Genomic DNA, 15820 nt, shown 5'->3' on the forward strand with positions numbered 1-15820 from the left:
TGATTGTTTCATGGATCCAGTATGAAAATGTATGAAACGTGGTCCCGGGAAGATCGTAGGCCGACAGCTACGTACTGGTAAACATATCAGCCAGTACAAGAGCCAAGGGGGTTGTAGCTCCCTTCCAGGAGCAGCTGGAAAACGAGTGAAGGTTGTAGCCTTCTGTAGGGTTGGCACCTACGTACTAGTAAATGGATCGGCTAGTACAAGAGCTATGAGGGTTGTAACCCTCTGCAGGTTGCAGCCTGCGTGCTGGTAAAGGACTACACCAGTGCATTGTAAAAGAAGTTTCTTATTAAAGAATAAAGAGACGAATTGCAGCAGGTGGTTTTCACCCACATTGGGTTTCCACCTTATATCATGGTGTTCATGTGTGTGGCTCTTGTTTGATGTTCTGTTCTGTTATACTACACCTGTTTACTGTTAATATGCTTAATAATGTTCTGATGCATCTACTGAAGATTAAGATAACTGAATTATAAGATCTGTGGATATACGCTAGTTGCTTTAGACACAGTAGCGTGTACACGCGGGTTCACTTAACTGATGTCGCGTATATGTTTCTGAGCATGAAATTGAAAATTTTTATTGATCTGATAATACTGATTCACCCCCCCTCTCAGTATTATTTCCAACAATTGGTATCAGAGAAGGTCCTTCAGAGAAGCTTGATCGTTTGAAGGAGATTCGTAAAGCAATGGGGAAGAAAGCACGTCAGAAGAAGAAGACAGCTCAAAGGAACAATGACAACCTGCCATTAAGTGGAAGCAAGTACTCAGATCCTGAATCACCTCAGATTGAATATGGACAAGCAAATGAAGCACCAGATAAAATCATAGATCTACCTAGCAAAAGGGAGAATGCCCTCAAAGAAGAAATCATCATATTAAAAGATCAGTTGGAATGTGAATCCAGAATTCGACAAATGCTGCTAGCGCTAAATAAAGAGCAAGAGAACGAGATCCTCAAACTAAGGCATCAGTTGGATGAAGGAAGGAAAGCTGAAGAGACCTTGAAGAAGCAATGTCTGGAAAAAGAAGAACAACATCAAGTTCAGGTAAATATCTTGAAAAGTAAATTAGAAGAAAAGGATAAGCTTTTACGATTTCAAGATAGCTCTAAAGTCTTGGATGATATTCTTAGTAGTCAAAGGTCCCCTGCTATCAAAACTGGACTTGGTTTTCATGAGTCTATTGAAGGTGAATCTGGTTCACAAAGTAAGACAAGAAACTCTAATGCAAAGTCTGAAAGGCTCATCAAGGAGATGAAAGGACAACTCCATCAACAAACAAGGAAAGAGGCTCCTCAAAGAAAATCTTTTACCCCTCCCATGAATAATGTTGAATGTTATGTATGTCATAATCTTGGACATGTTGCAGCCATATGTAGAAGAAGAAGGTTTCAAGACCATCATGCAGAAAGATCATCACATTCAAGGTACTTTAATGGATATTGCTTTTCTTGCAATATGTTTGGTCACAAAGCTGCTGCCAATTGTTATAGGAGGAATATGAAACATGTAAGATGCTATGCATGTAACAAGTTTGGACATAGAGCAAAAGATTGCAGGAACAAAGCTCATGATAAAAAGAAATCATCAACATGCTTGAAGATATGGAAGAAGAAGGAAGTTCAGTCAGAAAGATGTGGCACAGCACAGGGTACTCAGCACAACACAGACATAATAGACTCAGGGGGAGCTGAAGGTGTAAAACTTCAGTGTTCTAATTCTCATACGCAAGTTTCATGAAGGAAAGCCGCATATATACGCGAGTTTCACACTGAAAAATCGTGTATATGTCAGTTTGTGAAAAGCAGTGGGGACAGACTCAGAAAAGGGGTCTGATATGATCCAGTCCAGTATATGCTCTATTGGTTAACAGTTACAGTCTGTTGAGGATGTCTGGAAATGTCTTGATACTTATGGCACAGGCTCAGTGGGAGCATATACTTCAAATAATGCATTGTTGGCATTATGGTTAGAGGTTGTTGATAAAGTCTATGAAGCTAAATGATATATCTTGATGTTTGATCAAAGGAATGGTATTGCAGGCTAATGCTTATGGTACAAATCATGATGCTGCTGGTGGCTCTCATAAGTCTTGGTCTAGATTTTTCATCACTATGTCATGTATTTCTTTTGTGGTATCTCTCTTATGATGTCAAGGTCATGTAACGGCCTATGTTGGTTTCCCCACTATGCCTGGGATGAATGATGTAATGTTCATGTATTATCATGAGTAAACTCTTAATGTATCTCCACATGGTTAGGTGGATGAGTCAATATTGGTATATCCCCACTAGGTTGGGTGATGAATGTATGTATTGAGTCTTTTGGTGATAGGAAGGTCTTCTATGATGTATAAGTCTTTGTTCCTCTTGAAGAACATCTTTTGCAGATCTTGCCTACAGTCAAGGGGAGCATGAACAACACAATTCAGCAAGAGCAGGATGGATAGATTGGTACACTTTGGCATACACAAAAGGGGAGCACATTTGGAGATTTCAGCAGGTACTCAGGGGGAGTATGGACAACAGAAGGTATACCAAAGAAGAGAATATCTTGGTCCACCCTTTGCCCTTGATGTCAAAGGGGGAGAGTGACTTGGTGTGGTGGTTGCCATCAAGTCCAAAGGGGGAGATTGTTGGCATTATGATTCAAGTGTTGTCCCTGATGGCAACTCACTCATAGGTTGGTACAGGTGCTAAGAGGTTGGTACAGGTGATGGCAACTTAATCAGAGGATAGATCTTAGTACAACATGCCAAGAAAGTTCATACACGCAAGTTCGTTAAGCCCAAGTCGCGTGTACACGCAGGTTGGCTTCAGTAAAAGTGCGTGTATGTGGAAAACTTATCTTTGGTCCATGGCGGTTATTCCTTGGAAGTTGTGCCTATGGTTTTGGACCTTGGTGTCTCGACGGACGTGTTGATCCCTAGTTTCGAGGTTGATGGTATTGTGTTGCTATGGTTTTGGCCCGTGGTATTGTGAAGGACCTAAGGCTATATAAGGAGAAGATCATTAGGAAAAGACATATGAAGTGTGTGAGTGATGCAGATCTGAGGAAGTGTGAGATCCAAATGCTGGTTATGGGTTGGTGATCTGAACCAAGGTTTCACTCATGCGGAGAATGATGAATGATGGAACGAGATCTCAAGGCTTGCAATGATTATCTTCTTATGGTTTGACTGTGGATAGACTAGATCTATTGCCGCAGGTTTATTCTTATGATCTGGGTAAGTTTTGATGTCTGATATAGCTGCAGAGTTTTAAGTCTGAATTTGCAGATCTGTACGCGGGTTGGCTTTGGTAAAAGAGCGTATACACGCAGGTTGGGTTCGTCAAAGTAGCATATACAATGTGAAGTATGAAGATGGAGTTGGATCTGGTTGTTGTTATGTTGTCTGTGTTCTTGACAGAGTTTCAGTGATTCAGTATTGGGTGATTCAGAGATTGATGATGCAGGTTGTTCTACAATGGTGATTGTTTCATGGATCCAGTATGAAAATGTATGAAACGTGGTCCCAGGAAGATCGTAGGCCGGCACCTACGTACTGGTAAACATATCAGCTAGTACAAGAGCTAAGGGGGTTGTAGCTCCCTTCCAGGAGCAGCTGGAAAACGAGTGAAGGTTGTAGCCTTCTGTAGGGTTGGCACCTACGTACTAGTAAATGGATCGGCTAGTACAAGAGCTATGAGGGTTGTAACCCTCTGTAGGTTGCAGCCTGCGTGCTGGTAAAGGACTGCACCAGTGCATTGTAAAAGAAGTTTCTTATTAAAGAAGAAAGAGACGAATTGCAGCAGGTGGTTTTCACCCACATTGGGTTTCCACCTTATATCATGGTGTTCATGTGTGTGGCTCTTGTTTGATGTTCTGTTCTGTTATACTACACCTGTTTACTGTTAATATGCTTAATAATGTTCTGATGCATCTACTGAAGATTAAGATAATTGAATTATAAGATCTCTGGATATACTCTAGTTGCTTTAGACACAGTAGCGTGTACACGCGGGTTCACTTAACTGATGTCACGTATATGTTTCTGAGCATGAAATTGCAAAGTTTTATTGATCTGTTAATACTGATTCACCCCCCCTCTCAGTATTATTTCCAACACAAGATTGGATACCCATTCAGAAAATCTGATGGGTGCTATGATACCTGCTTCAAACATTCTTTTCACTTCCTTTTCAATCAAAGGGAGAAGCATAGGATTTATTCTCCTCAGTTTCTATTTGAAGGGCTTTTGGTTTGGTTTTAGGGGAATGGTATGTTGAATCACTGAGGTGTCATAGGACTTCAAATCTTCATAACTCCAAGCAAATACATCTTGGAATTCTTTGAACAAATCAACATATTTGGGTTTTTGATCGGGTGGAAAAGATTGGGATAGTTTGATCATTTTGGGCTTCTCTGCTATCCCAATGTTGTGTTCTTCTATAGCAGTGTTTAAGGGCTGCATTTTTGGTTTTTTGGGAACATCATTTGCATGAAACATACCTTCTAATGGCGTGTGGCCAGTAGGGAGAAAGTTATCCTTTAGATCAACGATCTCAGCCTCTGTTTTGGCTATTTCCTCCAAATGCATCCGTTTCAGCTCTTCTATATTTGTATTATCAAAGATAGTTGGGTTTAACATTTGTTTGGTTGTTACAGTAGCTACACCTTGCTGATTTTCGTTCTTTTGCTATTGTTCATCCGTCATAACATCCATGTCAATGTTAATATTTGAAAACTCATGCTCAAGAGTGAGGAAGTTGTTAGTTTGGGCATCATTTTCAAATACTTGCCAATCTTTAACATTATTTGGGATAGCGGGCCTATGTTTTATCTTAGCAGTAAAATGGTGATTTGGCTCAAAGGGGAGCTTGCATGTATTAGCAAAAGTAGCTAGGCTGTGTGCATGAATGTTATGCTCTCTTGAAATCTTGGCAAGCTTGGATTCGGTGAATGCATTGAGTATATTAGTGGCAACAGTCCTATAGGCCCTCATTCTATTGTCATTGGTAACAAAGTTACCTTTCATTTGTTGTATGATTAAATCGAAGACACCTAGGATGGACACCTTTGCAGCTCCTAGAGCTTTGAGTAGTTTAAGGCCTACAAGGAGAGCCTCATACTCTGCCATGTTATTGGTGCATTTGAAGTTCAGTCTGTAGTCATGGCCTTCTGCATGATTGTTATGTGTATTGTGAATCCAAACACCTGTCCCTGCTCCTAACTTGTTAACAGAGCCATCAAACTCTAAATACCATGTGATTTCTTGCTTGTGGTTAATATCAAGAGTTTCAATCATTCTTGTAGTGGACAGATTTGAACTTTCTATTTGGGGAGGTTCTTCTTGTATGCGGGTTGCATCAGTTGTTTTGACCATTTCATCAGTATGGGCAACCGGTTCTTCTTTGGTGTGTGTGTTCAGTTCTAAATCCAACGGCTTGTCATCAATAAGAGGATTTGTTTCATCATTAAATAAAATAAAAGAATCCATATCAGAATGGATTGAGTGAATAGGAAAATTTTGGGGCTTGTCCTCACTAGTTACCACATACTTCATCAGTGTTTCTCTATATAGTCTCTTTGGTTGCCCAAAGACAGATATAGTGGCATAAAAGAGGTCTAATTGAAGGGACCCTTGGAGTTTTTCTCCCCAAGATCTTGACAATAGCATGCCGTACTTGGGTGGGATGTCAGCAACCACCACATCCATGAGGATTGTCTTGTTGGGATATTGAACTAAGGAAACACACAGGTCTTTGATGAGGCCTAAACACTTGACTTGACTTGAGTCAAAGGAGAATAGATCTTTGTAGGGTCTTGTAACATCAAGGTTCAGCTTTTCCATTACAGCTTTGGGCATAAGGTTGTGTGAAGCACCTAAGTCAAACATAGAATTGTGCAGGACTTTTTCATGTATATGTAAACTGACATAGAAGGGTAAGACATATCCATATGTTGATTTTCCATTAACTTCTAGACCGAACAGCAGCTCAGGCTGATCATCAAGAACATTGACATCATCCTTGACCTCTGGCATTTGAAGTGATCTTTAAATTTGTTGCCTATACACATCATGTTTAGCAAGTTCAGATAAGGGGATGGATATCATCAATTTACCTATTTCTACCTCTAAGTCAAATGATTTTTCAGATTGGGTCTTAATATTTTGAGAGGCAGACTTCCCTTTTTCCATTGGAGTATCAGCAATTTGGTCTTTTTTATCAGTGTTATGGGAAGTGATTGCTTGTGGTTTTTCAGTTTTAGGAGGGCTTTTTGGAACGTTGTTTGAGTTCTTTTCCGAGGAAGGAGGTGGCAGAGGCTGATCAATAGAAGGCTGCACTTTTGTTATGTCCTCTAGAATCACTTGATGCGGGTTTGGGACAGGTATATCAGCTGGTTCTATTATGACAGCCTTGCTTTTAATCTTGTTAGGTTGTTTACCATCCTTTGGTTTGCTAGGCTCAGAAATATCAATGGTCCTAGTTCTCAGCTTATATTTTTTGTGGACCTCATACACAACAGTATCATAGCCTTGTTTAAAATCAAAAGACTCACCAGACTTGGTCTGAAACTGATTAAATTCATGCTCATCTTGGTCTTGTTGAGTTAGGAAAATTTGTTGCTCAGCCCTCGAATCCACCAAGTTCATTTGAGTGTCCTCTGTGGGTTCACTAGATGTAGAGGCTTCCGCATAATTTTCATGAAAAGGGGGCCTTACGTCATGGTCTGGGTTAGACCTACCAGCATTTGTGTTATGCGTTTTCCTAAAATTTGGGTTCCTTATGGTATTGGACTGTTGTCCTTCCCATGATTATTTCCTCTCAACACTTTCTACTCTGTCTCCCAGCCTGTGCATGCCACTGATAATAGCATCCAGCTTTTGATCTAAGGCCGAGGGTTCCTCCTTAAAGGTGGTTCTTCTTTCCATTCTAGCTCTGTTTCTTTTGGCAATTAGGTTGGCCTCTATGCTGACAACAACATTTTGCATGTCTGCAAGGGTTTGAGGAGCTCTTTCTTTTAACTGGTAAGCCATATCCAGATCGAATCCATCAGGGAATTTATGCAAGGCAAGGTCAAGTGGAGGTCTTAAGTTCTTTGGTATTGCATTATAAACATTATTGAATCTTGCACAATAATCCAAAATGGACTCTTGAGGGCCTCTTTTTATTGTATCGTATTCAACTAGTATGTGCAAGGGGTCTTTCTTTTTCTCCCATCTGTTGATAAAGGACTGATAAAACTCATCCGGATTGGTTATGGAATTTGCATAAAGTGCTCTGAACCAAGTCCTGACATCACATGTCAGACTTTGGACGAAATTTTTCATTCTCACACTATAATCATCTATCTCTTAGTTCTCAAAATAGTCTTGCATTTTCTTTGTATGTTGAAGGGATGTGCAGGTACTAGTTCCATCAAAATATGTGATTTTAGTTTGATACTCCTAAGGCATAGCCCCAGGGTTTCCAGGTAATTGTAGGGGTGCATATCTGTTGGTCATGCTTATAGGGATAAGTGGAACAACAGGGACGACTGGAACAACTGGGACAACAATAGTGGTAATGGGAGTATGTGCAGTGAATGGAGGTGTGGAAGGAGTGCTTTGAGAGGTGGACGATGAACAAGGGGAAGTAGGGGTTGACTGAAATAAAAATTTGACAGGGGTTGGAACACTGATTGGGTGAACTGCTTCAGGACTATTATCAGCAAAATCTTGGTGCTTCCTAAGAATATTTGGGATTAAGTTGGGATTGTCAAAAACAACTAGAGGGTCTGGGTCGGAATTTGACCTAGTATAACGAGTTTTGCTCTTTGGAGCCAGCTTCTGAATTTTGTTTTTGGTATTTTCCTGGGAATGTTTGTAGTTTAAGAAGGCATTGATTAGATTTTTGAGACAACTGTTTAGAGCTTAAAGCAAGAATGAATATTGACTGAGGCAGCTTTTATTTAATCCTGTAAATTCAAAGCAAGAACAGTTTCAAAGGCTTCCTGGCTGACATTCAGAATTCATCTGTAGTTTTAAGAAATAGACAACAATCGGAAAAATTAGTTTGATTTCTGTAGTCGAGCTTTCCAACTTGATTCGTGAAATTATCTGAGGAGTTCCCCAGTGGAGTCACCATTATGTTATCACTCAGGGTGTCCCTAAGCTCGTGAAAGGATATGGCCGAGGTAACCACAAACCAATATTTGGACTACAGGTTCTAGCCCACCTGCAATCCGATAGGGCTCTCTCTTTCTGATTTAGCTTTGTTGGAGATGATTTTAGGCTAGTTATTGAGTTCAAGGGGTTTTGTTTTGATTTTGGTGGGAAGATTGATGTTTTCAAGTAGAGAGGCAAAACATAGTGTTGTAAGTTTGAAACCATTGGGCATGGTGTCATGGAGTAAGACTGTTGGTGCGTTTTCTTGGTCACAAGAGAGGAAAATGGAGCAAGACAGTTGCATATGAAACAATCATTCAAGGTAAAGAGATGGATTGAAAGGCTAAGGAATGAGAGGCAATTAAGAATCTCTCATTCAGGTTAGCAGGTGGAAGATAAATGAGCCCTATCTAGGAGCAGCTAAGAACTCCTAGATAACAGTCATTCATATGTGAAATAGATCAAACATGAGCCATAAAAGAATTCATATTTATGCCTAAATCAAGAGGAAAAACATTAAGAAGCCACAGAAACTGAGCATAGAGTGCAGCTAAGAAAATTCTAAACCAATCCTTCGTTCTGTAACTTAAGCATATATGAAATTGAAATAACAGAGGTGAGGAACACTTATTGATTCATATTGTAGCACAAGAATTCCAAATTCATCCTTTAGAAACCATTAACAACACATAAAACAATCCATTCTCCAAGCTTTCTGCAATCTTTGATTAAGAGAAACATATCAGATATACAGTGCGAGTCTCTCATGAAGATTATCAACCAACCAACCCTTTAAACAATATAGAGGGTCGCTATAAATAGGGAAAATTATCCAAAATTAATCTATTATACCCGACCTAAATAGGTATGAAAGAAAATGATTACTTTAACCTAATCTTATCCAGAAATAAATGCATGAAAATATCTTCGAGCTGCGGTGAGGGCAGTTGTATCAAACTAAGTTAATGTCTGTCTTGGGTGGCTCGGTGCAATCTTTCTGTAATAACTATGATCTGTCTTTTATCTCCACCTCTAACTTGGTTCTGCTATTGTTTGGTGGCATTAATGTGCACTAATCCCGACCAGATAAGTTTTTAAATGGCCTTAACTATTTTTCTGACTTTGATGGAGGTTTTTAATTTTCACCTGCTTTGATGTTGTTGAAATGATACTCTTTGACGTTGAACCTGGCCTCTTTAATGTCTTCTGAGTGGTTTAGACTATCCCATCGACCTTTCATGGCAGCTTTTCGGCCCTATGTTGCTTTAAAATTGTGTTTGCCCCTTTTTGAATGCTTCGTGAAGAAATTCTGGTCATTTTGCGCCTTTTGGGCATGCTGGAGGCTGAGTCATGAAGGGGCTTTCCATTTTGGCCTATTTCCCATATCCATGCACGAGTAGCGCTAGGCGCTAATCGCACATGAAAAACTACCTCAGATTCTGATTCCGGTCTTCCTAGGCTACGATTTGCGCCTTTCACACTTTTTGACGGTGATGTCAGCATGACATTAGCGGTGGGTCCTGGTACGGTGGTGACGTGGTAGGTGACGTCAGTAGGGTGATGTCAGCATTATGGCAGTGACGTGGCAGTACAGTGGAGGAGGTGACGTGGCAGTGATGTCAGCATGACGTGGAGCTGACGCAGGAGGGGGGAAGGCGGTATCTGGTTTCGGGCGCACTGCCTTTGAGCAGAAGTGGTTTCGGCAGAGGGGGCTCCGCCACAATCGAGAGGGTGATGCGTGGTGGGAGTACGACGCAAAAACCGCCCATCTCCCAGGTGCTAACCATCGATGGCTTCGGAGATGACAAGACCCGCCCACCGTAGATCTGTGGCGCGAGCGATTGGACGGCTGGCGGAACAAATGAGGCGGCGGAGGGATAATGGACGGGGCCCGCGACACATTTGGTTAATTTATTATACAGTGGGGGGGGGGTTTAAACATTAGGAAAGTGGGTTTATGGGGTTATGAGCGAGCGGGGTAGATATTTACAGGCAAAACTTTAGGACAAGGGCGGAACATGGGTATTTGTAGGGTTAGGGTTAAGGGGGAATGGTTATTATCTGACCAGATGTCAGACTAACTCCAGTTAGGACGCGAATGGTTAGTAGTAGCCCCAGATGGACTACTATTTCCCGGACTTGAAACATATGGCTATAGTTCCAAGGGGAAGGGGATATATACATAGGGAAGTTATTAACATAGTTTTAGTAGGGGAAGGGGAGACAGATAGGGAGCTACATAGTAAAATTAGTAGTTAATATTATAAGTGATAAGAAAATGCTAAGTGTGTGAATCTTAGGCTATTTTGGGGAAAATGATTTATAGAGGAAGTATGAACCCTCCTTGAGTAAAGCAGATCTTTACCAAGGAAAATGATATGGAAAATGATGAAACTAAGAGGTATCAAGGAGATCTTGACCTCTTCAGGGAAATTAGTGAGTGATTTGGGGAATGAGAAGAAAGGGGAGTTAGCCATGCCTCGCTTGAGCTCCTCTAAATGAAAACTGCCTTGTACCTATGATCTGAAGTACAATATCACTTTGAAACACAAAATTGATCACAGATCAACAGTCTGCAACCTCAAAACTACTTACCCAGCCTACTTACCTAGCATTTTTTCTTATTTTTGGTTTGGGTGCACTTAGACTTGCAGACCTTGCTTTACAATTTTTCTTTTGACTGCCTTCCTATCTAAATGTACACTTATTTCTGCCAAGGGCCCAGATTAAGCAGTTGAGCTCCTTTGATTCTCTACCTATCTAAAAATCTGCCAAGTTTAAACTGTTTGGACATATATTCATTCTCTATATTCTAAAACAAGAAATTGAAACCTAGGGAAACCAAGATTAGGCTGTTTGGAGTTAATAGAAAATTCTTCAAAAATGGTTAACTCATCAAAGTTTGGAATACAGCAGTGGCATTTGGACTGGCACACTTTCATGGTCACTTTTTGACCTCTTTCTGGAAATATGGAGCATTGCAACATGCAAAGTATGACATATTTGGCATGTAAAACTATCAATCATGAAAGATGAACACCTGTTGCAACAGGAGGCTAATAGTGTCGAGGTTTTTTTTTTAACGACCTTGAACCTTGCAGTAACACTGCTCATGATAAATTTGCATGCCCCCAACGTAATAATGCAAATTGAGGTGCATGCCCCCCAAGCTTCATTGCATTCATCACAATGGTTGGAATGAAGGTTTACCTTCGAGATCTTTGAAATACTCGACTTGGATTTTACGAGATTATAATCAAAGACTCGATTTGGAAAGGGAGTTGTTTCATTTTTTAACGAGGTTGACACAGGAAAAGAACTATCCTCAGGATCCACTATATTTACAATATTTTATAGAGAATCAAAAACCAAAGGATGATTAAGGTTGTTGGAATAATCTTCATGGTAATCCAGAAGATGAGAACGATGGTGGTAATCTTCCCATGGTGCCTCTCCTATCATCATTAATTGAGTGATTCCTTTGTCTGTAGAGTGTACATGCCACTAAGGATCTGAAGAGGTGCTATATTCCTTAGACCTATTTATTGAAATGCTTGATGAGCGTTGATTTGGGTTTTCCTCCCATGTCAAAAACATTGATTGCTACAAGATTTCTATTGGGCTTGGGGGCAATACCTGCAGATGATCCGTTTTAATATCGTTTTAAGAGATCTTTTGAATAGAAGATATCATATCACAGGTTCCCACTGTTTCCACTTCTGCCAGATTGATTGGAGGCAGTAGGGAAAAAGTCCCCATTAATATAGGGTCTTTTAGTAGGCCTACTCCGATATTTTGAAGTGAGTTAGGGCTTCTGTGGATCATCAGAATGCTTCCTGTAACTTGTGAACTGTTGGGGAGAAATGTTTGCTGGTAAATGATTGTAATTCCTCCTTGAAAGGAAAATGTAATCTTCCTGAAGTAGGTCGACACAACAACTGCCATAGCATATATGAAGGGCCTTCCCAGTAGGATGTTGTAATCGAGGTTTCCATCAATTACTTCAACATCTATTTCTACTGTTTTTATCCCCAGTTCGACTTGCAAGTTACTTAAAATCCCATATGGGGTGTATGTTCGTCCATCAAATGCTTTTAATGTTGTCGAAGATCACGACAAAGGTGGAGGTCCTAAATTTTTCCAGCAACTCATCGAAATAATACATGTAGATGCCCCCTCATCAATAATTGTTCGATGAACAGTTTTGTTGAGGGCTATCACTTGAATGAGGAAAGCTAGTTGAGCTGGTAACTAAGGGTCATATCCTTTGTGATTAAAGGACACAAGATTGGAATCCGTTGGGTCAATCCCACCTATTGCTGATAATAAAGCCTGCTTTTGGGAGGGGAAATTTTGCAGTACCTCAAGTGTCGACATAGCGGGTGGTGATTGGGCCAGATCCTCCACTATATTATAATGTTGTGTTGCTCTAGCACGACTCCCTTTGGCAGTTTTATTGTTAGTTCAGGAATGATGGGTGGCACAAATTCGGTCGAAGTTGTTGTCAAACTAATAGGTTGATCATTGGCCTTGTTGTCTAATAGCTGTGGATTCCCATAATATTTATTCCTTGTTGATATCAAAGCATCGTTTTGCTGCTTTAAAACTGAAAACATTGGCACTTGGGACGGGGAAGCATTGTCACTAGCAACCAGATTTGTTCTTGGATTTGGAAACGGATCAGTCAATACTACCGAGGTTTTTGAATTCTTGAAGAATTTTCTAAGCTCAGCTTTATACCAATGATCCTCATCACGTATTACACATGGACGATTTGGTTTCCTTTCTCCATAAGGGTTTGCAGAAGATTTTTTAGGGGATGACTCTTCCTTTTTTTTCTTCTTCCCTTTCTTTTTCTTCTTGCCTCCTGGTTGCTTGGTTTCTTTGCCTTTGTCAGTCGACATGGCATTTACTTCCGAGGTGAGAAGTTCTTTATTTGAATTTTGACCTGAAACCGTACGGTCTTTTTTCGACTTAGCCTTTAAGGTTTTCGTGCTGGGCGTTCCTATCACGTCGTCCCTGGCATGAGAGTATTTGTTTCATTTAGGAGATGGAGGAATGGAAAATTCTGGTCTAGGAGCATCAGGGATTTTATCATAGAGCGTGCCAGACTAAGTATAGATCATGTCTAGATATTGTGCATGAGAAATTACTTGCTCTTCAGTGATGACTCCTCCCTTTGCCATATCTTCCATAATAGAAGGTAACAATGACTTAATAAACCATTCAGCCAATAATTGATCAGGAACATATGTTTTTACCATTCTACGATGACGTCGCCACTCATGAATATGATCAGATATGTGAGTGGCCGTCATTTGCTTCAAATTGGTAAGAAGCTCTGTTCCTATTTCGTACCTTATGGGTAACTGAAAATGGGTTAAAAATGTTGTGGCTAGGGTGTTGAAGTTATCAAACGAAGCTCTAAGCAATTCGATATACCATTTTGTTGTTGGACCAGTTAATGTTCAGTGAAAAAGGTTAATCCTGATCGAATCATCATTTAAAGTGTTAGATGAACACCACAGATGAAAGGTCATCACATGATTCGATGGGTCATCACCTGGATTTCCATTAAATTTAGGAATATCTGACGGAAGCTTATGAGGAATCGCTGGCCACCAAGGGGCATAAGCGATTGGATTATTTGTTAGCCGGTTTAGATCTGGTAACTCTAAAGTTGCCACAAAGGGCAACTGTTGATTCAAGTTTGGCGAAGCATACCAAGGATAATATGGGATCGCCTGAGTAGTGGGTCTTTGCATACCAGCATAGTGCATTTGATGCTGATAGCTTTGATAAGGTTGATGGGCATAACCATTATGAAATGGTTTATGTTGTTCGTTTTGAATATACAGTTGCCCATTACTTGCAAAGACTTGGTGCTCAGATCCTTGGTAAACTTGTTGGAATTGTGGTTGTTGATATTGCACCAGCCATGGTTCTGAGACCACGTGTTGTTGCCCAATACTGGCTGTTTGACCGAGATGAGGGGTAATGGTACCCGTTTGAGCCTGGGTCACTCCAATTAAGAAGCCATTAACCGATGATTGTGGTGGCGTCGCAAGGACAAGGGGTTGTTGGATTATGACCTGAGAGACTTGAGGTTGGCATACAACAGGTAATGCTTCTACTTGCGACACCGTCACAATAGCGGGTGTAGTGGGGATATTTGACATAGGAAAACTTTGTTGCATTGAGTATACAACTCTTGGTTGTTGAGGCAGTATTGTCATCCAACCACTGGATGTAATTCCAGCACAACCTGAATTTTGTTGGGAACTCTTGTATGTTTGATCTCCTGGAGGAGACAATGAAAGGGCATATTGCCCCCCATACGATGGTAATCTAGTGCTTAAGGGAATTATTTGCCTTTGAGGACTGGATTGCCCAAATTGACATTGTAAAGGATCAATTTTTTGAGACTCAACATACGGGATTCCAGATATTATTCTGGACGAACAAATGGGAACAGACCATATCGTCGAAACAACCCTTGGATGGATCCCATCCAGTGATTGAGAGGTAGTTGCGATAGAAAGTATGCTGGCAAACATCGTTGGAGTAGCAACAAGAAGTTTTGTCACTGTTGTGTCAAATGACATAGTCCTTGATGTCGACGGTTGTTCAGACATATCTAGTCTATCCAAAAGGTTTACTAGCGATTCTACAGGAACTTACGATATGGTGGACTAATTCTGACAAATAAGGATATAGAGTGATCGCGACTACAAATTATGATGGAGTACTAGATGGTGGATCCTCCACAATCTATTCCATAGCAATCAAACTGGGTGGAAGAGGTAGACTGTCAGGTCTATAAAATATTTCCGATGTCGAAGAAGGTATAGATTCTGAAGTGACTGATGATTGGGGAACAACACCTTCCGAATCAGCTATGGATGTAGCCGGTTCAGGTATAGGAGTGTTTACCTTCACACTAGGATCAGGTCTACTGTCCTCTTGTGGCTGCAGAACTTCTTCTGTAAAGGCAGGGGTACCAAAAATGTTTGGAGTAACCAGAGTCTCCGAGGGTGTCAGAACACTGTTGGCATTATGTTTCTGGTATGGCTATATGTTACAGATGTTGTACTTGATGGCAACTCCCATGGCAAGCCTCTCAATTTGTTGAAAATCAAGAAGTACGCAGGAAATCAGTTCAGGAGGTGTGTACCCGCAGGTACACCATGCAGGGACCGCGTTCGGATACGGAGGCCAGCCGTTCAGGAGGTGCGTACCCCCAGTGCACACATTTCAAGGCAAAGAAATTCACATGTGGGGTTTTCTTATGTTTTACTCTTGGTATTGAGCCGACGGTATTGGGTTATTATGGTGTCGGCTCGTGGTATTGTTCCATGATTTTAGGAGGAGCTTGCCTATATAAAGCAAAGGAGATCATTTGGCTTGAGTATGTCTTGTGTTGAATATCTTATGAGGGCTAGATCTGGTCTAGATCAAAACAAGGCGAATCTACTGATGGACCGAGATCTCTTCGGTGCATGTTCAGATCTATAGATCTGACTGTCTGGGTTACTTCTGAAGTCTTGAAATCATCTATGCCCGGAGGTACAGAGGTGCAGTAAGAGAAAAGTGCGTACATACGCAGGAACGAAGCATTTCAGGTGCGCCGGTACGCAGGCGCAGAAGTGTTCAGGTGCGCCAGTACGCAGGCGCAGAAG

This window comes from Pinus tabuliformis, chromosome 2_1, assembly GCF_031772625.1.
Source record: "Pinus tabuliformis cultivar Carrire ecotype Pingquan chromosome 2_1, CPIR1, whole genome shotgun sequence".
NCBI classification, from domain to species: domain Eukaryota; kingdom Viridiplantae; phylum Streptophyta; class Pinopsida; order Pinales; family Pinaceae; genus Pinus; species Pinus tabuliformis.